This window comes from Danio rerio, chromosome 2, assembly GCF_052040795.2.
Source record: "Danio rerio strain M-AB ecotype USA chromosome 2, GRCz13ab, whole genome shotgun sequence".
NCBI classification, from domain to species: Eukaryota; Metazoa; Chordata; class Actinopteri; order Cypriniformes; family Danionidae; genus Danio; species Danio rerio.
Genome location: NC_141022.1, coordinates 31858238 through 31885000, shown reverse-complemented (window position 1 = coordinate 31885000; position 26763 = coordinate 31858238). Strand labels below are relative to the sequence as shown.

Below are 26763 nucleotides of genomic sequence, written 5' to 3'. Positions count from 1 at the left end.
TATATGGAAAATCAAATATTGAACAGTTTTCATGAAACCCCTTTTACACTGAAAAAAATTATTCAAAGATGATTCCTTGGATTTACTCAATTTTTTTACGTTAAGTAGTTGTAAACAATTTAATTGTGTTGAATTTAAACAAACAAATTAAGTTGAACATTATTCAATTTAATTTGATTGTTTAAATTCAACACAAATAAATTGTTTGCAACAGTTCTGCATGCAACACTTTTTTCAGTGTACCACAGTTAAGCCCAAAGTGTCTACTTATCAATGATACCTTTTTGTAGTTTACTGGGGTCAAGAACTGTTAATATTTAAAGTTGGGTAGGTGTAAATCCCCCAAATTAAACAAGAAACTATGAGTCCATGAGACTATGAGGATAATCATATTGAGATTTGTGGCATCTCAAAAGTTGAAAACCCTCTGGAACATGCTTCAGATTCAAGATTAAAAAGAAGCAAACTGCAACATTCACAAATTTCTTGGATCTATTGTTTAAACCTAATCTTGACCAAAAATAAAAAAGGAGATTTCAGTCTTCCTCATTCAAGCAGACACGAGAGAACACATACATTGCTTTAGGGGATGTTACCAAGATGGCCACTGAGTGAACCGACCCACCTACACTGCCTTAAGGCCAATTGTCTTTCTGAATGACGAGAGCGAGAGAGAGAGCCTTCTGACAGAGAAAAACCTTCAGTCTTCTTCTCCCCAGAGGGTGGCATAGGGTTGACTGGGCAGAGACCTACCTTTGGCCCGGCGTAGAGCAAAGGTGCCTGGAGCTCCTCAACTAAAGCTTAGCTGCACTCTCAAAGCGGCCATGTAAACTGACCTCCATCCCACATGCCATTACCAGTCCGCTGAAGTAGAAAAACAGTGAGAAAGAAAGAGAGCCGGTCAATTGAAGGCAGCTCAGCAAGACACAGTGGTAATGGTAATGCAAATTCAAACGCATCACCCCCTGTGAAAGCACAGCTCGCTGATAATATTTAGCGGCGGCTATGAAAAGGCCTCTCTGCAGCACTAATACAGAATGATGGCCTCTCCACCGAGTCTCCACACAACCCGACAGTCATTATTCATGTAGATGATTTAGATGACACAGTGTGGCACAGTTTGCGAGTCTTTTCAAATCAGCCAATTTATAAATGAATGGCTTATGAAGAGTAAGAGTTTTAATCTCACGGTGGAATGACATGCTTTCACAACTACATATCACAATAATTACCTTAATCAGAGGTGGCTTTGTGCAGCTCAGCAGCAAAACTTGGTTGGGGACGACTTGGGGTTAGAGCAGCATGAGTGAAATTGTGGTTTTGAAGCAATAACAGGATTCAAGCCAATCATGTTCGGGCGAGAAGAGGTGTGTGGGCATTGCGTTTAGGCTTGGCCCTGTTTTACAGAGAATATAACACTAGCTTTCAAAAGTTTGGGGGCTATTATTATATGCGTTTTACTATTAATTTGCTTTGGCAAGGACATGTAAAATTGTTCAGAATTGACAGCGAATTACATTCATATTGTTGTAAAAGCTGTATACTTCAAATGCTACTAGTTTTATTTTTTACTTCGTCAAAGAATCATGAAATTATCATAGAAGCAAACTCTTCCTCTCCTAGAAAATTCTACTTATTTACCACATTTATACTGCATGGCTCGAGTGACCCAATTTCCTTTTTTTTCCTCCCTTGTGGCTCAGATTGGTTATAACCTAAAGTTGTGTAATTGCGGAAAAAGCACATGGATTTCAATATTTTTAGGCCTTATTCATATGGCATGAAAAGGAAAGTTAAATTATATAGCACATTTCACATATAATGGTAATTCAATGTGCTTCACATAGACAGGGATAAAAGAGACAAGTATAAGAAAATAAAAACAAAGAACAAAATTATTAAAAACTGATTAAAATATGTTAAACAGATTATAAAAGAATGGAAAAAAAGACATAATAGTGCGTTCTGTTGGACGTAGCACAGTGGTCATTCGGTAAAGGAACAGCTAAACAGATGTGTTTTAGGTCTTGATTTGAATGTGCCTAATGTTGGAGCACATCTGATCATTTCTGGAAGCTGATTCCAGCAGTGAGGGGCATAGTAGCTGAAGGCTAATTCACCCTGCTTTGAATGAACTCTTGGAATTTCTAGTTTATTTAATCCTTAATATCGGAGTGATTTACAGACAAGTAATAATATTTTAAAATCTATTCTGACTGTAACTGGGAGCCAGTGCAAAGACCTGAGGAGGTGTGATGTGCTCTGATTTTCTAGTTCTGGTCAGAATCCTGGCAGCAGCATTCTGGATAAGCTGTTACTGTCTAAATGTCTTTTTGGGAAGGCTGGTGAGGAATCCATTACAGTAATCCACCCTGCTGCTGATAAAAGCATGAAGTTTCTCTTAAGTTCATTCATTAATTTTCTTGTCGGCTTAGTCCCTTTATTAATCTGGGGTCGCCACAGAGGAATGAACCGCCAACTTATCCTGGGTGAAACCGGGAGGAAACCCACGCGTATGCAGGGAGAACATGCAAACTCCACACAGAAACGCCACACAGAAACGCCAAAAATCTAACCAGCAACCCAGTGACCTTCTTGCTGTGAGGCGACAGCACTGCCTACTCAATGGAAACAAAGCATCTAATTCTTGCTGTTTTTGAGGTGATAGTATGCTGATTTTTTCACAGCTTTGACATGACTACTGAAACTCATATCTGACTCCAGAATCACACCAAGATTTTAGACCTTATTTTTTGTTGCTTTACCCTTGATAACCTCATCTCTGTTCCCAAATGCAATGACTTCAGTTTTCTCTTTTTTTGGCACACTCCACTGTTCACTTCAGCAATGCAGTCATCAGGCAATAAGGCTAAGTAGAGTGCTTTCCTGAGTATCATCAGCAAAGCTGTGGTAGAAGATTTGGTTCTTTTTCATTATTTGGCTCAGTGGACGCATACTGTATTAAGGTTCAACAAAAGAGGTGCCAGAATTTAACCTTGTGGGACACCTCAGTCTACAGTCACCTATTCTGACATAGTAACCTCTCCCTTCAGTGTAAGATATTAACCATTTGAGGACCGCCCCATGCAGCCCAATCCAGTTTTCCAGCCTGTCCAGAAGTATGCTGTGATCAACAGTGCCAAATGCAGCACTGAGATCAAGCAATACCAACACTATTAGTTTGCCTAAATCTGTATTTAGATTAATATCATTAATTATTTTTAAAAGGTTGCTCTTTGTACTATGATGTGCTCGGAAACCAGATTGACAATTGTCTAAGCGTCTATTGAAGCTTAAGAACTTGTTAACCTGGTTAAAAACAACTTTTTCAATGATTTTGCCAATGATTTGATGTCAATGATTTGAAATCGGCCTGTTGCTCAATATGGTGTTATCCAGGTTGCTCTTTTTCAAGAGAGGTTTAACATCTGCAGTATAAAGTAGCTGTCAACTGGCCATTGAATTATTAGAAAATAATGAACTCCTGGAGTGATGATGCCATATCAGGTGTGCATTTTTTATAATTAAATAACCTGGAGTTAATTATTTTCCATATAGGCATATGTCAGTTTTTCGTCATCAGTCAACTCCTGTATATATTTTTAGTTTATTATATATCTTATTCAAAGCCTATAGTTTTGATTTGATTGAATTTTGAGTGTTGTATTGTATTGTATAACCAAAAGTATTTGGCTTTGTGATATGGATCTACAATGTAATCATGATCTGCCTGATATGTGCACACTTTAGAATGTTTATCAGCAAATCAGAATCATGCATTTAATGGCCCTACAGCAAATGTAGAAATATATTTGGGAGTTTACTCTTAGATATTGCTTGACACTGGCAGGTTTGGCATGCTGTCCCAGAAGAGAACCCTGAGCTTGGAGATAATTGAGACCCAGGGCTCCCATCTGGTCAATAAGAATATAAGGGCGTCCGAGATCAGGTAGGTCTTGAGAGCTCCCCCTGGTAAAGGAAGGAAAAGGATGAGGTTGGGTGGAAGGGAGGATTCTTCCAAAACGAAAATAAGGTAGAAGGGCGAAATCAGTCTGTTTATTGCTAGCTTGAATCAATCTGATTGAATCGTTGCTAATTACAGAGAGGCCAACCTCTCAAAATTTGTTTGTAAAAATATACTTAGATATGAATGGGTTATGGGCATTTGGTACAAATATTTCATTTCAAGAAATTAAAAATGTTGACATGATATATTGAATTTTGTAGAAAATTATTTGAAATGATCCTGAATGTAGGGTAATTATTAAAAAATCGCCCTCTTGCTGTACTTTAATACAAAAAGCCAAAAAGCCCCTGCTTTTGCGTTGTGCAATGATGAAAGGTTTCTGTGTAGTGTTCTGCACCTCAGTTAAAAAAGTTTATTTTTTCTAATTATAAAAAAATTATCTGAAGTTGTATATACCGCTGAATAAACAGATGGAGCTGGCAAGAGAAACGAGGTGCCTGCAGGCTGTCAGGTGGCAGGATTCATCAGGACAGTTGTAGGATTCTTTACTACACACACATACAGCACACAAACACAAGCTATTTAAACATGGTGATCACAAATATTATTTTATTTACAAAACTATACAACTATGCAAACGTTTTTGAATAGTTGGCACATCATAACAGTCAACTTTGCTTTATTTAAAAGTTCTAGCAAAAAAAAAAAAGTCAAGAAAAACACTATTGGATGAGTCAACCACTTACCTGTGTTTTAAATCCAATAAGAGAAGGGATATTTGAGCGAGAACCAAGCACCAAGGGCTTTATTTGCATCAAGTTTTACAAGTAAAATGATTTTTTTTTCAACTGTTCCTTCCAGGACTGCTTTGGTTATCTAGCTGCATGTTTAAAAAAAAATAAGAACCGGTTCACATGGTCTACATTCCACTGCTGTTCCCTCAGAGACGAGCATTGACTGCGAGATTAAATTGGCTGAATCATTTTAAAAAATTGAGCAAGCCATTGGTTAAATTATCAGCAGGGCCAGACAGGGCGGACTTTGTTTTCTATTTCTACACAAGTTTTGTGAAGAAAATAAATTATAAAAATAAATCTCCAGATTTAAGTGAAATGATTTTGAGAGTGTAGAAGCTGAAACTCCATTAAAAATAAACAAAATACAATTATAACCAATTGTTTGGAAAACAAGGCTAAAGCAGGTCTCTCATATAATACATCCTAAAATACAGAAAATATTACTTTACAAATTTCATTGCACATAATTTATCTAAACATCTGCCTAATGTTCAAAATTAGTACTGAAATTAATATAAAAACATTATAAATTTATATTCACACACATTTACAGAAGTAAATAAACACATTGAACGATGGGCCAAAAGTCTGCTGAAAACTGCAGATTGCTACTTGCACAGATTCAGTGTGGGCTTAGTTATCAGCTACAAAAAACAACAAACACCCCCCTCCAGAGAGTCCAGGTGAACTAAATGTCCCTGTGTTCCCTGTGGAAACCCCAGTCGTGCCTCTGGAGAGATTCCTGTGTGATATTGTGCATCGCTGAAAAATAGCACTGACTTAAAGTTGCTTCTACGTTTGAAACTGTTTATGAAATATATTATTTTTACATGCTGATATTAGTTGATAATAGTAACTGTTGTACTTTCATGTTGGTGTATGCAAAGTAACAATAGTAACAAGAGTAAAAATAAGTATTTGTGTATTTCTGGCATAATCCAACATAAGCAACTAATAAAGGCATGCTGTATTGCTTTAAAGGGCCATGAAACCCCCTTTTTCTACCTCAGAATTAAAATATATATATATGCTTTGAGATGAGCACCGAGCGCTGCGAGCAGAAGAAGCAGGGGGAAAAATGGGAGCAAACAACTGTTGTTGTTGTTGTCAGTTGGCTCACAAAATGAGACACAAACCGTGAGACCCATGATTTTATAGTTTACAAAGTTACAATGCAAAGAAATAGACAGTAAACAGTTTAATGTCCTGCTTTCATATACACAACCACAATTTGTTATATCATTATAAAGATAATCATGTTTATATAAGCCCTATAAATGAGGAGGACTTCTCTCCTCCTCAATCCCCAGGTTTGAATGCAGACACAGTGGATAGCAGTGCAGCAGGTCTCTCTTATTACCACCATTAACCCTCTGGTAATCTGGAGGATTTTAAACATAGGCGAACACAGCAGCAGGGATATAGACAATATGTCTGAATGGTAACAAACTCAACTGATAAAACACAAAGTCTGCCATTCTCCAATTTTTGTAGAGCTCTCCCGACAAAAATGCTTGCTGCAAAACCAACAGTTTTCCCATAGGATAAGAAAACTCTGCTTTGAGTAATAATGAAAAACTAGTGCATCATCTCTCCACTAGATACACGATACGTCACCGATTTTGATCCTGCCCCAAAAATGATTTATTTTCACCCGGAAGACAAAAGCTCAGAATTATCCAGTTTTCCCCAGAATTAAAGCTGAAAAGTTGCTAACATTGTCTTGACTGATGCGCAACACATACAAATCTGTTAAAATTTCAAATAAAGTACTACAGGGTGTCTTGAGCCTTTTAAAAGAACAAAAGCCTAAAGTATCTGCCAAGCAGACACAGACCCTGGTTATGTTTATTATGTGCTTTTTTTCATATGAACCTGCAGGTTTTTGTTGCAGGTATGTTTGATTCTCTTTGAATGTATCCACATAAACAGCATATTTAATGCAAAGAAGGGTTAGAAGAAAAGAGAGAGAGAGAAAACAAGAGAGATAGACTTAAGATGCAGTTTTAAATTAGTATTTTTATCAGGTTTCTATGTTTAGGTCCAGTAATTTCACTCAAATTGAAAGATTGAAAAGAAGGCATTTTAGTCATTCACAAATACCGTTTTTATTTTCAGCAGAGTGTATTTATCAAACCTGAATGTGGAAAAATACCTCAGACAGACTCTTTGTGTCTGATTTAAAGTGGACAGAATGCTAGTTCTAACAAGCTGTAACTGCTGAAAATGAACTGCATTTTTGTCCTTCCTGAAAAATGTTCTGCTGCAAAATAATTACCATCTTTAATTTGTCAGTGTTGGCAAATGACCACGGTATACAGGATAATCCATGACTAGCTGTGGCACCTCTGCAAACGCATTCTCATGTCACAGTACTGTGTTCTGCAGCCAGTTCATGTCAAGTCACAGCAAAATGTGTTCTGACCTGTCCTGTCTGACCTGTCCAGTACAGAACTGTATTGTTTTGTTTGTTTGGGTTTTTTAGAGTAACAAACTCTGGCACAGAGCAGCACAGTAGGTACACTGAAGAATAACAGCTTCATGTTGGCAACTGTATCCTCTAATAGTTTACTACAATTTTTATAGGAAACAAAAATTGAATAAAAATGTTGGCTTTTGGCAGTAACCATCAATGTTTTATATGATTTATTTACCATTTATGAATGTAAAGTGTAAAGTCAGAACTACCACAGGTAATTCAGGATGCGTTCAGGTTATTGCTGGAAGAATTTTTACAGTGTATTTCTAATGTTATTATTTTGTTGTTGTGGAATATTTGTTTTGATCAATTGATCATGTTTTCTACGAAACTATAACCCAGATAACATGAGTTGTTTACAGTTGATCAAAAGTTAATATCTTGAATAACTAGTATGGAAACAGTATGGAAAACTAAAAAATAAAAATAAGTGTTTTTTTTTTTTGTTTTGTTTTTTTACCTGTATTGCATTGCAGACAGTACAATAAATATTAATTTATGTGTTCTTCATGATTTTTTTAGAATCACAACAAAATACTTTATTTTTTCATTTGCGCTTTACATATTGTCCCAACCTTTTCTGGGGTTGTAGTATTGCTTAATTTGAATGACAGATTTAATGTAATGCTTTATTGTATTAGAATATACAGTATAAATGTCTGAAAGCAATGTTTGTTGTTAAATTTGTAACAAGTAAATGATTGTAAACATTACCGGTCAAAAGTTTAAGGTCAGTTTTATTTAAATTTTTTATTTTGCATATTTTTTTAGAACATTATTCTTTTCATCAAGGTGGCATTTAGTAAATGTAAAAAAAATAATAATTGTTAAATATTTAATACAATTTTTTTTTCTTTTTGTATGTATCAAATTATTACTCCAATCATTATTGATTTTATTACTATTACCATTAATAATAATCATGATAATAATAATAATAATAATAATAATAATAATAATAATAATAATAATAGCAATAATAATAGCAATAATAATAATCAATATTAGAGTGATTTCTGAAGGATCATGTGACTGAAGACTGGGGTCATGAAGCTGAAAAATCATCTTTAAAATCACTGGAATAAATTAGTAAAATAAATTATAAACTACTTTTGAACAGTTATTTTGTAGTGCAATAACATTTTACATGTTATAATTTTAATTGTATTTTTGATTGAATAAATGCAGCCTTGGTGAGCTTATTTTAAAACATACTGACTCTAAACTTTTGACCGATAGAGTATGTCTGTATGGTTTGTACATTAATAAATGGTCAATTTTATTCAACCATGCTAATTTACATAATTCTAAGCATTAAATAACCATATTCTAAAAATTATTCTGCTTTAAACAAGAATGTATGATAAAGTTACATTGTAAAAAAATTAAGATCAGTTTAATACAGTTTTCCATTGATTGACAGATTGCCTCCCTAACTCACATCATTGGCTGAACACTTACAAATAAACTCAGGGTTTTTTTTTTTTTTTTTTTTTTTAAGAGTTTATTTACACCATTTCCGAAGGACTTAGCCTGTTGTCTGTCTTAGAGACCACAGACTTAAAATGTTTTACATCCTTGATGGTTTACATCCTTTGATTGGCAGGATCACATTTCCAGGCTTTGTACATCAGTTCAGCACTTCTTTTGTGAAATTTCATTAACAATCTGATGCTGTTAAGGTTGAATAGAGCTGTCAAGTACATAACCCTTAAACCAGGACAACAAATAGCATTTAGCTTTAGCATGTGTTTTCAAAATGCCAGCTTTTTGGATTTATGGGATTTATCAGTTAAGCCTACTTGAAGAGATGTTTTGTTCTACAACATAAATTATACACTAATGTCAAGCATGAATCATAAAGCCATTGTTAGCTTTGTTGTTGTTGTTTTGTACTTGATAAGTTGCTAAATGTTGCTAGAGTGTACATTCTATCTAAGTCAATACATACAATCCTCATTGTCCTTTCATATTTTTATTTATTTGTAGTTTCCAAGAGTATAACCCCTCTATGTCAAATGAAATCTGAAAGTTAGCCCATGATGACCTGGAGCAGGACTAACACATGTATGACACTGTGCTGGGTGTGCTTTTTTATTTTACCAGCGTAACTAATGTGACAATCCATCTCTCTGTTCCTCTCCAGACAGGAAGACTACATAGAATGTTGACAACCTTTTTTTTATTTTATTCTTCCTTGTCTGTGCGTCTGAGTGTGTTATTTCGTCCATAGAGAGGAAGTGACAGTTTTGCCCTGAGCATCGCCTTTGTCTTCCTGGGGTTATGGACACTTTGAAGGCCTTGTCTGGAAAAGACCCCGCTTCTGACCAGTGCTAACCCTGCACAGAACCAATGACAGATGGGCTTCATAAAGGCCTTTGAAACAACCCCCCCCCCATAGTGCTGATCAGGCACTTAAGAGCTGCTTCCTCTGTCGGCTGCCTGTACCTCTGAGGCTCTGTCACTCTCCTGGAATGACACTAACATGGGAGTCTTAAATAAGTCATTGCTTTACTTCTTTTTTTTAAGTTAGTTGTGTAAGACTGTCATTGATCTCAAGTCATGCTCATGACTGTTGGGGAAGCTATTTTGAAACTTCTTAGCTACTCTTACATTAAAGTATTAAAGTTTTCAGTCAAGATTTTATTTTAGCCTATCTACACAAAATAAAAAATTGTTAGCTTCTACTACTAAATTAGGTAGCTACATTTATTTAATGAATAAAATATTTGCAAATACACTTACCGGCCACTTTATTAGGTATACCTGTCCAACTGCTTATTACGCATATTCTGAATGGCCAGACTGGTTCAGGCTAATATAAATGCAAATACAACTCAAATGCACAACACAGCCAACCTTGAGGCAGATGGGCTACAGCAGCAGAAGACCACACCGGGTGCCACTCCTGCCAGCTAAGAACAGGAAACTGAGGCTTCAATCGCACAGGCTCTCTAAAATTTGACAATAGAAGATTGTATAAATGTTGCCTGGTCTGATGAGTGTTAATTTCCGCTGCCACATTTGGATAGTAGGGTCAGATTTGGTGTCAACAACATGAAAATATGGATCCATCCTGCCTTGTATCAATAGTTCAGGCTGCTGGTGGTGGTGTAATGGTGTGGGGGATACACACTTTGGGCCCATAACTACGAATTGAGCATTGTGGCAATACCACAGCATACCTGAGTATTGTTGCTGACCATGTCCATCCCTTTATGACCACAGAGTACCCATCTTCTGATGGCTACTTCAAGCAGGATAAAAAACCATGTCAAGTGTGAATCATCAGATGTTTCTTAAACATGACAATGAGTTCACTGTCCTCAAATGACGGTAGCACTTTATAATAACTACACACTATGAACCATTTATTAGCAAATAGTGAATTCCTTATCTGTTAAGCATTAACTCTACATTAATAAACATTAGTAAGCAGTTTATGCAGCCTACTAACTGCAGCTAAACTGCAACTACAAATGCTGTATTCTTGACTTATAACTACATTTATTATGGGCTTAATAATTGTACTTTCATACTTTGTTAACAGTTTAATTTTCCTTACTAAATTAAAGGATTGCATTATTTACAAACCAGTTATTTAAGCATAATTGGTTGTTTTTTAAGATCATTCAGAATGAGTTAATAAATGATTACTAAAATAGTCAAATAACATTTATAATTCTTATTATTCAGGCATATACTAATAGTTAATTTATATGTTAATAAATGCTTTATTAACTCAACTTCATGCAGTTTTGTGACCTAATACAAAGTTAGGACTGTTTATGCGTTATAAATCTCTTATAAATGAAAATTAAAGGCTCAGGCTCTAAAAATAATAATAATAAAAAAACATAAACGACTTTATTCATTTCTATTCATTTAATTATATTAAAGATACTCAAATAAGATTTTATCAAATGAAAAATGAATCTTTGCAACCTTATCTAAAATAAAATTACTGTACAGTTTAAACAGTGCATCTTATTATATTGTTTTATTATTATAATTGTTGTTTTATCCCTTTTTATGTTATGTTTTGATACTCCTGCTACTTCTCAGTAATTTTACTTTTTAAATAAGATTGCAAAGATTATAGTTAATTTGATCCTGAGCATTTAATAGTCATTTATAAAGGATTTATAAAGCATAATAAGTCCTCACTTTGGATTAGGTCACAAAACTGCATGAAGTTGAGTTAATAAAGCATTTATTAACATATAAATTAACTATTAGTATATGCCTGAATAATAAGAATTGTAAATGTTAATTAGAATAGTTTATTAATCATTTAATAAATCATTCTAAATAATCTTAAAAACCATTGACTACTCTTAAATACAAATGGTTTGTAAAAAATGCAAAACTTTGTTTAGTAATGAAAAAATAAACCATTTACAAAGTATGAAAGTACAGTTATTAAGCATATTATATATGTGGTTAGAAGTCAATAATACACCATCTGTAGCTGTATTTATAAACTGCTTACTAATGTTTATTAATTTTGAGTTAATGCTTCACAAATAATGAATTCACTAGTTGTTAATGCTTAATAAATATTTATTTTATAGTATATAGTATTTTTAAAGTGTTACCACCGCATAATGTCAATATGTTTCCTATTTGTTTTGTATATAATTATCCTTTCCCAGGGCATATTTTGAAACATTTTATTACATTTTACACAAATACATTTTATTGCACACCGTAGAAAAAATATAAGACAAAGTCATGACAACAATTATTTTTATGTGAACTTGATGTCATAAGTTAATCTGGTTTTAATAATTTTGCTAGACAAGGTTTGACATAATATTGTTAGTTTGTTTAAATGATTTGAGTTAGGATGACTAGAAAAGGACATTTGATTCAACAAAAAAATAAGAAAGGAGAATTTATTTTACAGTACAATAATAATAATAATTAAAGCTGCAAGCAGCGATGATAGGGACCTCGCACCCGGGCTCACCACCGCCCGGTGGCCTCAGGATGACAGAAATCAGTGAACAATAATATCTTAAGCTGATATATATAAAAAACTTGAGAAAATCACAGATTTATGCCAAACTTCCTTCTGTCAGTAGGTGGCGCTAGGACTGTGACTCAATATTGCAATGTAGATTTGTTCAGGAGATAAATTTAATCAACCATGTGAAGTTTCAGGCTGATTGGACATTGTGTGGTTAAGTTATAAGGACTTCCTGTTTCATGGCGAAGCGTTGAGGTTTGTCATGCCACCACATACACGCCCCTCTGCGAAAACTCTAGATCTTCATATTATATCATCGCTTGAGCTTTCAGATACACAACCAACCAAATTTGGTGCTGATATGAAAACATTTGTGGAATGAGTATATTACTTTGTAAATCATGACATTTTCTGTGGCCAGCAGGTGGCGCTGTAACTGTATCTGGATATCGGCATGTAAACTTGTTCTGGTCTGGACTTATATTAAACATGTGAATTTTGAGGCAGATCGGATAATGCATGCCTGAGTTATAATGACTTCCGGTTTTGTGGCGAATCGTTAAAGTTTGCGAGGCCGCCACGGACACGCCCATCGACAAAACCTCTAAAGCTTCGCAATTTAACATCGACAAGGCCTTTAGATAACAAAACCCAATTTTGGTGTCGATAGCATAAAATCCCTAGTAGGAGTTTGTTAAGATACAAAGCCTGGAAATGGCAAAAATGCCACTTATTTGCCGCAGGAAGTTAAAAATATCCGACTTCCTGTTGGGTTTGAGTTATGGCTCCAAGAGACTTTTTCGTATGTTTTGGCATGTTTAAGGTGTGTGCCAATTTTCGTGCATGTGCATGATTCGTAGATCAGGGTCTCGTCCGTTTAATTTTTATAGGTGGCGCTGTCGAGTCATTTTGCCATGCCCACTTCATTATTGTTATGAGGATGTGTTCAAGAGATGACGTTTATCAACCATGTGAAGTTTCAGGCAGAGCTGACATTGTGTGCTTGAGTTATAAGGACTTCCTGTTCCATGGCGAAGCTTTGAGGTTTGTCATGCCGCCACGGACACGCCCCTCTGCGAAAACTCTAGATCTTCACAATATATCATCGCTAGGGCTTTCAGATAAAACAACCCAAATTTGGTGCTGATACGAAAAAATTTGTGGGAGGAGTTTGTTATGATGTAAAACATGTCATTTCCTGTGGCCAGCAGGTGGCGCTATAACTGTATCTGGATATCGGCATGTAAACGTTTTCAGGTCAGGGCTCTTATCAAACGTGTGAATTTTGAGGCAGATCGGATAATGCATGCCTGAGTTATAACGACTTCCTGTTTTGTGGCAAATCGTCAAAGTTTGCGAGGCCGCCACGGACACGCCCATCGACGAAAACTCTAAAGCTTCGCAATTTAACATCGCCAAGGCCTTTAGATGACAAAACCCCATTTTGGTGTCGATCGGATAAAATCCCTAGGAGGAGTTCGTTAAAATACAACGCCTGGAAATGGCAAAAATGCCACTTTTTCGTTGCAGGAAGTCAAAAATATCCAACTTCCTGTTGGGTTTGAGATATGGCTCCAAGAGACTTTTTTGTATGTTTTGGCATGTTTGAGGTGTGGGCCAATTTTCGTGCATGTGCGTGATTCGTGGATCGGGGGCTTGTCCGTTTAATTTTTCTAGGTGGCGCTGTCGAGTCATTTTGCCACGCCCACTTCCGAAGACCATAAAAAACGTAAATTTTCGCCACTTCTGAGGTGTGTGCAAAGTTGCGTGAGTTTTCGGGCATGTTTAGCCCCTCAAAATCGCGATTCATTGGAGAGAAGAATAATAATAATAATAAACGGAGCAATTCCAATAGGGCCTTGCACCGTTCGGTGCTCGGTCCCTAATAATAATTCCTTACATTTATATAGCGCTTTTCTGGGCACTCAAAGCGCTTTACATAGTGGGGGGGATCTCATCCCCCACCAGTGTTCAGCATCCACCTGGATGACGCGACGGCAGCCATTTTGCGCCAGACCGCACACCACACACCAGCTGATTGGTGGAGAGGAGACAGTGATGCAGCCAATTGAATATGGGGATGTTTAGGTGGCCATGACGGATGAAGGCCAGTGGGCAGATTTGGCCAGGATGCCGAGGTTAAACCCCTACTCTTTTCGAAGGACATCCTGGGATTTTTAACGACCACAGAGAGTCGGGACCTCGGTTTAACGTCTCATCCGAAAGACGGCGCTCACTGAGCAGTATAGCGTCCCCGTCACTATACTGGGGCATTAGGACCCACACAGACCGCAGGTTGGGCGCCCCCTGCTGGCCTCACTAACACCACTTCCGACAGCAACCTAGCTTTCCCATGTGGTCTCCCATCCAGGTACTGACCAGGCGCAGCCCTGCTTAGCTTCAGTGGGCGACCATGTGAGAGTTGCAGAGAGCTAGCTGCCGGCTAAACAGTAATCTTTATCCATTTTTCTTTTCCTGACTTTTTGCCACTTATTTAATTTGGACCAAAAAGGATGTCATATACATTCATTCACACGTTTGTTTATTTATTTATAACATGCATTATAGAAATTAGATTGACAGTAAAAAGAACTGTACATTAGTCCAGCAGATTTATATTTCAGAACAATGTTATTTAATCATTAAAAAAAATGTCAGCATTGATAATACTGAGAAAAGCTAAGTCAACATATTACAAGCTGATTTTTTTGAAGAATCATCTGACACTGAAGATTGAAGTTTTGATTGATGACTTTTCAGTTTTGACAGTACATAAATATGAAATATGCAAAAAATATATATATATTAAATTGCAGTTCACAGTTGTATCTTTAACTTATTTGTATCAGAATGCAGCCTTGGTGTACATACAGCAAGAGACTTAGTTCATAAACTAGTTTTCTAGATCTCAAACTTTAAACAGTGAACTTCTGGAATAAACTTATTCACTAATTAGACAAAGGTTTTCCAATGCTAAAATTATCAAAGTAGTCATATTTTTTACAGCAGTTGATAATTGGTTTAAAAAAAAAAAACTGTCGTTGTGATATTTTAACATATTATTCCTTTACTGATTTAAAGGCATAGTTTACCCAAAACTGAAAATCTTGTCATCTCATCATTTACTCAACCTTTAACTTGTTTGTTTGATGTTTCTTTGTTATATATATATATATATATATATATATATATATATATATATATATATATATATATATATATATATATATATATATATATATATATATATATATATATATATATATATATATATAAGAAGTTATTTTGAAAAATGTAAGAAACCTGCAAGCACTGACATAATGTTTGTTTTTCCTACTAAGGTGGTCAACAGTTACAGGCATTCTAGCATTTTTCAAAATATCTTCTTTTGTGTTCAACAGAAAGAAAAAAATAATAAAGGTTTAGAGTAAACAATTTTTGGGGTGAACTATCTCTTTAAAGGTCTCTTCTAAAGCATAAAATACCATAATATGTTTACAGATATTTAAGAAACATGCCATGTGAACATTCATGTTTATCTGAAAAACAGTGCTAAAGATTTTCTGCTTTGAAAATGTGTATTATGTGCCGCATACCGCATATATCATTCATTCTTTCATTCAGGAAGGCTCTCAAAGTGTGCGTTCGCGACTTAAATTTGACATCTGGTGGACAGTAATAGCTTAAATGAGACGCAGATTCATAGTTCCATATGAGGTGGTTATATAAATATAAATATTATGTGCATAAACATTAGGTGAGCAGGTTACATTGTAACCCTTTGTCATAACAACATGCTTTCATGATGAGATACGAAGTGATAAGCAATTTGGCTGTTTGCACTAAAAGAAACATGACCGAAATTTAAATACAGCAGAAGCACAGAATAGTGCACTTACTGCACTAACTCACAAAATTGCAAGGTTTATAATGTGATTAATAATAATAATTAACATTATTTAATGTAGATGCTGAGTCACTGATACAGTATGTGTTGGTATACACTGAGTCACAGTTCTAAAGTTAAATTTCTAATGCTTTATTTTATTTTCAAGATCTTAGGGAAATTATCTGCTGCTCCTTTCAGTAGTTTGGCAATAAATGGCAGGTTAAAAAATGGCTTTCAAAATCACGTTATTAGCATTTAACACTGAATAAAGTACATAAGGGTGTGCCTGAGGTAAACATTGTCAGTTTATCTCGTTGTTCAGCTGTGAGAAATAGAAACCGTTTTTAAAATATACATTTCAGGTGTTGGTTAGAACAAAAATCCTTTTAATGTAGAAAATATTCTTCTCTCTTGTGCTTTTATCTAGAACACAGTTTAAATTAGCCTTAAAACAGCCTTTAGGCTTGATAGTTAGGCACACTTCTGTTGACGTCATCAATCTGACAACCTGCGCTTGCATGTGTTTTGAACCAGGCATGCAATACCTAGTTCAACCACTGGATGTCAAACTTACGTACTGCACATTTACCTTAACAAACTAAAATGTTACTAATAACACAAAACTCTAACAGGGACATCACTTTAGAACTTTAAACTGCCCCTAATGATCATGTGCACAAAACCACACACCCAGAAACACAATCGCAAACAAACACACTTGTAGCATTTCCTACAAAATGCCAAAAGACAAAAGGCCAAGAGTTCACCTTTCTGTCAGAGCCAAAAAAATAAATAAATTGCCTCCGATCATCCACCCATGTACAACAACTTTAAGGTCTGTCGTTTTTTCATTAAGTTTTTGTGTTCCCTCCTTTTCTCCTGGCATGTTTATGGCACTCATCAATCAGCTTCACCCCACCGTCTGCCCGGCCTGTGAGTGTGTTACCAGGCAACCGTAGGAGCGCCAAGGGTTAACAATGGCAGATTCTGTCCAGGCCACATGAGTGGGCAGCTTCGCCATGTGGAACAGGGAAAGGGTTGTGACTGCCAACTACTGAACCACGCCGGCCCCTGAGATCAAAGCCATGGCGTCACTCGGCAGGACAGGGCCCGGTTTAGAGGCTGTGGGAGTGTGGGAGCAGAGGTTTTGGGGAGGTGGGGGGGGTGGCTCAAGAGGGAAGCATGTCTGACTTTTTTTAGGGGCGTCAGAAGTTTGAGGCTTTCTAACCCCAGAGGGCAGACACTGTCTCTGGAGGAAGGCATAGGCATGCACTGGTGTCTGGATGGCATCCTGCTGTTCCTTTGTGGAAAAACTCACTCAATGCCCCCTTCTGACATGGCTACTATATTCTAATGCTAATGTAGAACTCAGGTATGACTTCAGAAATGTGGCCTGAAAGTAAAGGGGATTTACTAACTGAAAAGAAGTCTGTGGGAAACACAATGTATATACACTGCAAAAACTGAAATCTAAGAAAGTAAAAAAATCTTATTTCAAGAAAATGTGTCTTGTTTTTCTGCTATTGAAGATAAATTGTCTTATAAAATACACTGTGGAGTAGACTATAAGTCTTAATTTAAGAAAACCGATCTTCTTCTGGCTAGGCAAGTAAATGTTAACTAATTTTAAGCAAGATTTTACTAGAAACAAGAAAGAGCTATAAAGCCCAAATTTGTGCACGTTCAATAAGATAGTTGTGCTATTTTTAAGACTAATACACCACTAAAATTTCTAATTTTAAGAATATTAAAAAAATATTGTTTTAGATTAGATTTAATTTTTCATACAATTTTGTGTGGGTGAGACTGTCTGTTTTTGAAAGAAAAATTGCTGTCAACAGACACTTGGCTTAAAAGGATTTTAATTTGTATTTCGTACTGAAAAAAAAATGCAAAAGTTGTATCAACAACAAACTCATTCAACATTTGTATTCACATAATTTATGTAAATGCACAATCACTTATAACAGATTTCTTCCTGTCAAAATGGACAGCACTTTACAAATATTAAAAAATTAACCTAAGGAATATTCTGCGTTCATTACAGGTTACCCTTAATTAACAGCATTTGTTGCATAATGGTGATTATCACAAAACATTAACTTTCACTTTTTCTGGAAAAATAATATTATACGCCACACCACACAGTGAAACACGAAATTAGAATGCGCACGTTGAAATAAAATAAAATAATCATCATCATTGATCCTGCCACCTTAAAGCTCTCTTAATAAATTAAGTTAAATAACTAATAATTATAAAATGGTTTTATTATTACAATAATATAAATATATATATAATTTCCTGTCTAGCAGTTTAAAGGCTACCTGCTCTTTCTGGGAAACTTCTACATAGCTCACTTATTTTACCTTTTGTTTTTTTCAACACAATCTTTTTGGATTAAAATGCTTTTTTTTAAAAAATGCATTTATTATCCAAAATAATCTCATTTATTAAGACCTAATCAAAACACCTTGTTTTGCTTTTTACATTGGAAATTTTTATATCTATAATTGTACATATATGTACCTTTTTTAGCATATTCAAACAAGAAGTATTAGCCTAAAGATTGATGTTTAACTCCTAGAATTTATGCTTATTGCTTTGTATTTAATAGACCTGTTCGTTTTTATGTTTATATTAACCTCTCATTTCCTCTTATTTCTCTCATGCATTTGTTATATTTTTTATTCATAATTCTCCCTTATTGTTTAAAAAGGAACTATAGTTTATAGAGACTGTATTCTGTTTTATTTGTAAATGTTTTGTTGTTATAAATAAAAATAACAAAAAAAAAATATGATGACGCCATGTGATCGGTCATCATGACTGCAGCAACTTTTTGAGTCCCGAAGTGTCCAGCTGTCCGTCTTGACGGCTCCGTTATCAACTCCGCCCCCGCCTGCGCTCGGCTAATCTCGTTGATCACCGGCTGCAGCTGAGCTTCATGTCGAACGCACCTAGACCGTGACGCATTTACGTTAAGACGCATGCGCACTTACAGCGCGCCAAAGGGAAGTTAGGAGAAACAGGTACTTCCTTGCGCCAGTTTCTCACCATGGATGGGCTCGACGACGTTGCGATTTCCACTCTAAAAGGTTAGTAATTTTTTTTTAAATCACTTATTTGTTTCTTATGATAAATTTGAGTTTGATTTTAATGTAATATGCAATGCTTTCTACCGAGAAAAAACAAAACAAAAGCACGTCTTTGTAATCGAATGAAATTAAGGATCGATCCTTAAGTTACAACATGCACTCAGAATGATTTTATTTAAATGTAGATACACTTGTATTTATTATTGTATAGTGACATAAATTGTTGTTCTGCTGTTGTACAGTACTGGGTGCTATCAGGCTGCTATTAAATGAATCACAACTCCTTTTTTTCACAATACCTAATGCTAACAAAAATAACATCAGTCAAGTGTTAAAGGATCTTTTATCATTATTGCCTGTTAGTTTTACTACATTCAGACATTTCATATTTGAAAGAGTAGGCCCAAACACAAAGAGCCTCGGCTGGGTCAGTTGTCATTTCTGTGTGGAGTTTGCATGTTCTCCCCGTGTTTGTGTGGGTCTCCTCCGGGTGCTACGGTTCCCCCACAGTCCAAATACATGTGCTTTAGGTAAATTGGGTAGGCTAAATTGTCCGTAGTGAATGAGTGTATGGATGTTTCCCAGTGATGGGTTGCAGTTGGAAGGGTATCCGCTGTGGAAAACATATGTTGGATATGTCGGTTCATTACGCTGTGGCGACCCCAGATTAATAAAGGGACTAAGCCGAAAAGAAAATGAATGAATATTAATTTCAAAATTTACTAATGCATTACTAAAATCAAAAACACAAAATATACATAAGCTATGTTGTCTAATGTACTGTATTTGCATGTGTTCTAAGCTGCTAACATTGTGGAAGACATTTTGCCATCTCTCTGGCGAGAGGATATCCGAGATCTCTTTCCTGGTCCTGAGCACTTCCTGCGGCGCAAAGGTATTTGGCGTTTGACTCATAAGGAAGAACAGGTAATTAATTTCAAACACTTGTATATTGGATATTTTTAATCTATTAGTGGGCATAATTTCAGTACAGATTCATGTGATTTCATTTGTGTTTTATTGTGTTTTAGGAGCACATCATTCCTGTTGAAGGTTCATCAGCAGATGATAAACATACTGAAAGTTCAAAACAAGATGACCCCAGTACATCAAAGTTTTTAAAGTTACCCAGCCCAGAATATGTTCTCTTCACTGACAGTGAACTACAACAGATGAGACGCACATACTTTGAGCAGCAGCGTCTTGGAAAAGAGGGTGACGTCACCTTATCAAAGGAGCTATTCTGCCGGCTCATCCGAAATACCATGACAAACATGGTATCAATAGCAAGAGCATCTTCAGATGACTACAAATATCCCACTAAACATGAAGTTATTGCCATGGCAAAACGGTTAGTGGAATACTACCCTATGATAAAAGATAAGTCAACTGGATCTAGGCACGAGTGGGTGAGTGACATCATTTACTTAATTATTGAAAAAAAACATTGTTTTGTTGCTAACATGCTTTTATTCTGTTGTACAGGACACTGTTGCTAAAAAGCTCCTGAAGCGACTTTCAAATATCCGAAGTCCCATGAAGGCCAAACAGCCTCCTTTCAAAAGAACCTTCCGCTGCTGTGGCAAGTGACTATGATGCTGATTCCAGTGCTTCAACAGTCATTCTGTCATCGCCTTCAAGTTCAAGCACCCCACGGCAAGAAAATGACAGCATTGATGAAGCATGTAAGTACATTAAAATTTACTTTAAAATAAAGTAGTCAGTAGGGATGCTCATTTCGGTTAACTTTGCCAACCAGCTCGTTAATCGGATATAAATGGTTAACTGGTGAGATTAATATAAAATTATTATTATTATTATTATTTTTAAACTGAAGTGTCTATTTTGTGTCTGACACATTAAATATTGCTATTTAAAATACTGATTTATTTTAACATGCGAACATGTTAATAACAGATCATAACAACAGAACATCTTCATGCACCTGCCATCTTTCCAACAGGAAAAGGAAAGGAAAATGAATAAAATAAGTAGGCCTGCCCTAATTTTTCATTTAAATTATTAATTTATATTACAAAAAGAAAACACTGACTGAATCCTTTTAAAGAACCGGCATAGGCTGTTTTTTTCCAATCATGTTTTTTTTTTCTTCCGTCAAATAAAAATAGCAGACTTCCTCAAATCGCTCGCTCCACGGAAAATATGCATTTATTTAATGCCCTGCTGTTATTATAATCATAAAACATTTTTAATAGAAATCATTATTGTTAAGATTATATATTGATATAATGTTCTCTCTCTCTCTCTCTCTCTCTCTCTCTCTCTCTCTCTCTCTCTCTCTCTCTCTCTCTCTCTCTCTCTCTCTCCCGTAATAAAAATATGCTTAAATGAAAATAATGAAAAGACAATGACAACTCGCACATATGTTGACTTTTTGTGAACAGTATTGCTGTTTTTTTTCCCCTTTCTAAAAACACCTTTTATGTTGACAAGGAAAAAAGAAGTGCGCCGATTTCCTCTGCTTGTGCACAAAACCTCTTGCACACCCCTCAAATATAACTTACGATGGTCAAGCGCGGATCTTTTGGTGCGCTCTCAAATAAACACTGCTGAAGTGCGATTTAGTGCGTTTATGTAGAGAGTATGTCTAAAACATTTATTGGATTTGCTAGGAATATTTCAGAATGTCTCCAATAAACTTAGAGCGGCATTAATGTGTCCTGAAGTAAAGTGAAACAGCTATAAACTCCAGCAAGATAAAGTCAGTGTATGCAGAACCACAGGCCATCTATAAATAAATGAAAATTATTGAAACTGTGTTCATCCTAACTGAAAGCTTGCTGGCTTCACGCATCACGCACCTGTCAGTCAGTCAATCAGTCAGTCTGTCAGCACACAACCTTAAAGGGTTTAACAAATAGCGCACATCACCGATACAGAAAAGTTTGCGCTGTTATAATTCACTTGCCTTTTAATATGTTTTGGTGCGATTATAACCCGCTATTAAAAAATAACCCGCTATTAAAAACAACAACAACAACTAAATGATTTGAATAGGAAGCTGTAATGTAGCCGTGAAGGGATGCATTTTGGTGTCGCACCCCGCCATAGAAGAATGAATGTAACGGGATCCATGCTCTTTAAAAGTTCTCTGTAGTTGTCTTGACAACACACACACTGCTGCTCTGGGTTGAGCCGCGTGCAAAACACTTGCGGCTTTTAGTAAACCATTCAAAAGATGCCCCTCTTAACGCAAAAAACGCATTCGATTGGCCCCTTATGCAGCTAAACTAAAAATATATAAAATAGTATTTTTTAATTGTTTAACTGATACCATACACATGATACAAACGCATCCTTTCGGTTAACGGTTAATCGATTACTTTGAGCATCCCTAGTAGCCAGACATGTCACTTCCGTGGGACATGTTCTGGCCATGATTTTTATATTTTTATATATATATGTGTGTGTAATACATAACATCTTATTTGGTGATATATGCATGCCGAATTTGTTCTATTTGTAACGTAAAATACATTATTCAATTGTTGATTTCTGTGCATCTTGTTCAGTAATTATATTGTATGGCTAAATTGCAGCTGATGGTCCTGACAACAGCCTTGACAGCCAGAAAACCCAGGCAAGACATTACAGGACCCTACAAGAAATGTACAAAGCAAAGAAGCCAAATAAAGCTGCTGTAACCCATCTATTAGACCTGGAGTTCCAGTCCAGAAGAAGTTTCATTGACTCAAATGTATTGAAGGAGCAAGACAAACCCACAAATATTTTGCAAGCGTACCCCTGCTTCAAAGAATTGGACCATGTGGGTACACGAATGCTTACATTTTAGACAGATGTAAAACATACTAACACATATCCCATATCCTCTGCCTAACTGCAGACAGCCAAATAATTTTGTTTTTAATAATAAATAATTCTTTCAGGCAATGGATGAACTACGAAGAATCATTGAGCCAAACAACTCCAAATACATTTCTGAGGTGAAGGACAGGTGGGAGACCTTCTACTCCAAGGTTCAGTTTTATGGAGTGATGAAAAAAGTCATGAAGCCTCCAAGGACATTAAATGGAGGTAAAACTTTAATTTAATTTGAATCTGTATAGATCAAGGGTTCTCAACTCTGGTCCTTAAGGTCCAGTATAACTCCAATCCTAATTAAACAAACCTGAGCTAATCTGTGTTTCCAGTTTCTAACAAAAATCTACAGGCTGGTGACTTTAGAGCTAAAGGTTGGAGCTGACCTGTAATCTCAAGGGCCAAGTGTTGAGAACCCTTGTTATAGATCAGTTATTTTTTTAATTCAAGAAGTTTTCTGTTTTCAGTTGAAAACAATGTTGTGTAAACAGTCCCTTAATTCAGGTCTCCAGGATCAGAAACCAGTGGTATAGATTATTCCCATACATCTACAGTAATATCTGATGTTAATATCTTTTTTTTTTTTAACTTATCTAGTTGAACATGCCATTGCTGTTTTTACTGCCCTACCGCTGCTCTTCCCATCTGGGTCTGCAGCACCGAAGAAACAGGTCCCAATCAGTGAGGCTCTTTTCCATGTTCTGACGGTGAGTTTTACTTTAAGTAGTGATAAGTTAATAACAGGTGACTACATTGTCAATAAAATACTAAGTTAAAACCATCCCAATTGCACTACGTAAAATTGGACATGCAATGTAACAACTAACTTAAAGGTATTGTAGAAAAGTTTTTAATTATGTCTTCATTTACTTAATCACAACCTGCTGAACACAAAAGTAAGATATTTTGAAGAATGTTGATATGCCAACCCAGATCTGTTGGGTTGGCATTCACTTCCATTGAAGAAAAAAAAATATGGAAGTGAATAGTGACCCAGATCTTATATTAATTTTTGCTGTGTTTGTAGTCTGAATTCTGTATTTTTGTTATTTGGTTTTCTAGCCCTCAGAGGACCCGGATACCTACATCCACAGGCGTGCATTTTCCAGTCCTGTCTTGCTGGTTGGTGAGGAGAACTGCATGGTGGTTGTAGGTACAACCCCAGTTCTAACATTTGACAAAGACTTGCTCTATGAGGGGCCTCTCTACCTCCTGGCCTATTACTATGCATTTCATCTCACATATCCAAAGTGTCTTGCAACACTCCTGTCTGTGTTGCAAACACAAGTTCTGAGAGATGTCATCCACGAGCAGGATGAAACCCCCTCGTACAAAAAGGCCATTCATGAATGGAGAATGTTTGTTGACTAATTGCTGTTTCAAACTGCTGTGGCTGAGAGACAGCTGCATTTTTTTTTCGGCCATTACATTTGCACTTGATTTGTGCTGTTAGGAGTTTTTCCCCATTTTCAGGAGATTAAATGTATCTAACATACAGTAATGCAGCACAGCAAAACCAAAAAAAGTAATTGCTGTGTGTAACTTTACAGGACTGCTGAGGGTATACAGTGTTGTTTTGTGCCAGAGTATATTTTTTGTTGTTATTATTAACGTTGGACTGTTCATCCTGTTTTGCTGTACCTCAGTTGTTTAAGAGGAAAATGTTCATTTTTGAATCTGCCATGGATTCAAGGCATTGTTGACCCAAACTTCAATTACTTCCTAATCTTATGTTGTTTCAAACCTGTTTTTTTTTTCTTTTGGCTACAGAAGATATTATTTAGAATGTTGGGAACTGTTGATGGTAGCTATTGACTTTCATAGTATTTTTTTTATTTATTTTGTATATTTTTCTAGCTATGAAAGCTGGCGACATTCTTCAAAGTGTCGTCTTCTGCAAAAAAAAAAAAAAAAACTCATAAGGATTTGAAGAACATAAGGGTGAGCATGATAATTATTTGATTTTTGGGTTGCTATCATGTTACGAAATAAATTGATCCAGGCTGTTTGAAGCTTAAATGCTGTTTGAGTTTGTGTAGACTGAGGCAAAGCATTTTGCATAGAATACTTGCGGTTTCTGTGCCAGGTATTTTATTTCATTTTAAAGTGTAAGCTTGTCTTTGCTTATCCTGCCTTATGCTCCATTTGTTTAGAACTTTAAAGAATGTTCTTTAATAAATGTTCAGCAAAGCTGGAAGTTGTTTCTTCACTTAAAGTGGGGGAAGGTGTGGGAGGTATTTTCTTTTAAGAGTTTTCATCTCATTTAGGTTTTGTGTGATTTAAAAAAAATCTAAATAGGCTGGATTTAAGGTAAACTATTCTGCTTTCAATGCATTTTCCCCCTAAAATTATTCATGTTCAGTGCTTATAAAAAGAAAAAAACTGCTTAATTTTAAGCTTGTTTGTCTAGTTTTAAGAACTAACTCTAGATTTACTGACTAGATTTAAGTTCAAATATTCTAGTTTTAATGCAATTTGTTCTAGAATTATTCATGTTCAGTGCTTATAAAAAGAAAAAACTGCTTAGTTTTAAGCATATTTGTCTAGTTTTAAGAACCAACAGTGTTTTTAATGGCTAGTTTTAATACAATTTTCACTTATTTATGTTCTATTAAATTCTTATAAAAAGCTAAAATGCCTAGTTTTAAGAATTTGTGTCTAATTTTAAGATCAATAGAAATGTATTATCGTCTAGATATTAATGCTATTTTCAAGAATTCTTAACAAGTCAAATTTGCTTACCCCATTGGCAGATTTATTTGCTTGATTTTGGTACACTTTAACTAGATTTAAGTCATTTTTGCTTGTTTCAGGAAGGGCATTTTTTGCAGTGTAATTGGTGTATATTTGTCATTGGTTACATATGTATAAACAATGTCCACTTGTGTCACAGTTTACAAAAACATGGAAGGTTAATATATTGTTGTTTGGTTAACTTGTGCTGTTAGCTGGGAGAGCATACGCTATACTGTAGTGCTAAATCTTTCATTGCTGTTATAAAGCAGCTTGGAATGAACAGTATGATGATAAAATGAAATATTCTAATAATCAAGACATGAAACAGCAATCATATTCTACATCAACAGTATGTTTGATGTTTATTTGTATTATTTGCTGCAGTATGAAGGGTTGTAATTAACCAGAAATTTTCTTTTGCTTGAGTTATTGCGTAATTAGTACCACATGCTCCCTCTTGAAACTAAAAAGGAACCTGCAAAAGACAAACTGCCTCCAAATGTCCTGTAATAATTTTCCCCTCATAGTTTTTAAACAATCATGTATTGTGACTCATAGTTTCTGTCAGCCATTTACAATCAGAACTAGCACTTCCTAATTTGCAAATTAATCAATCTTTTTAATCAGTTTCTTACACAGAAGTCAGACGGGTACGTTCTCCAAAATCAAAATAACTTGCTGCTGTATCATTGTCAGAGAAACTAGCTAGCTAGTTGTGACTGTTGCATTGTTGCTGTTGCAAATGTTGTTTGAATCCCGTTGGCAGCTATTGACATTAAGGGGTAGATTGATAACTTTGGATAAGTTAAAGCTTTCTAGATCAAAATGATGACAAATTATTAAATAATGAACATGTAGTGCTTTGTTCTAGGTTATTTTATTTTCATTAATTATGTTCCCTTAAAATACCTCACAGGTTTATCCATGGTACTCATGCCAATTATCTACGGAAGTCCATAACAATATGTTAAATAGCTTTAACCAA

General features: G+C 35.5%; 1 protein-coding gene, 1 long non-coding RNA gene and 1 pseudogene across 12 annotated transcripts in view; 2 read left to right on the top strand and 1 right to left on the bottom strand.

The window, feature by feature from the left end:
* LOC147846381 (uncharacterized) overlaps positions 1–4086 on the bottom strand; it is a 5298-nt gene extending 1212 nt beyond the window's left edge. The window contains exons 1-2 of the long non-coding RNA XR_015478603.1: positions 244–4086; positions 1–48 (exon numbers count right to left, since the gene is read on the bottom strand). The exon at positions 1–48 is cut by the window's left edge and continues 676 nt beyond it. This is a non-coding gene — a long non-coding RNA (uncharacterized LOC147846381). The remainder of the gene's footprint in view (positions 49–243) is intronic.
* LOC147837115 (uncharacterized) overlaps positions 1–26763 on the top strand; it is a 533045-nt gene that overhangs the window by 487338 nt on the left and 18944 nt on the right. For 3 of the 10 annotated variants that reach the window (XR_015478588.1, XR_015478589.1, XR_015478580.1), the window contains one exon: positions 3851–4664. The exons of 6 other annotated variants lie outside the window; for them this stretch is intronic. The gene's annotated coding sequence lies outside the window, so the exon portion shown is untranslated. Of the gene's footprint in view, positions 1–3850; positions 5038–26763 lie in introns of those variants that run through there. One more of the 10 variants, XR_015478579.1, reaches the window with a different exon arrangement.
* Positions 19152–25239, top strand: LOC147846380 (uncharacterized; annotated as a pseudogene). Its single transcript, XR_015478559.1, has 8 exons — positions 19152–19202; positions 20005–20129; positions 20234–20611; positions 20688–20887; positions 22763–22989; positions 23111–23258; positions 23640–23749; positions 24105–25239. The product of XR_015478559.1 is annotated as an uncharacterized LOC147846380 (transcript).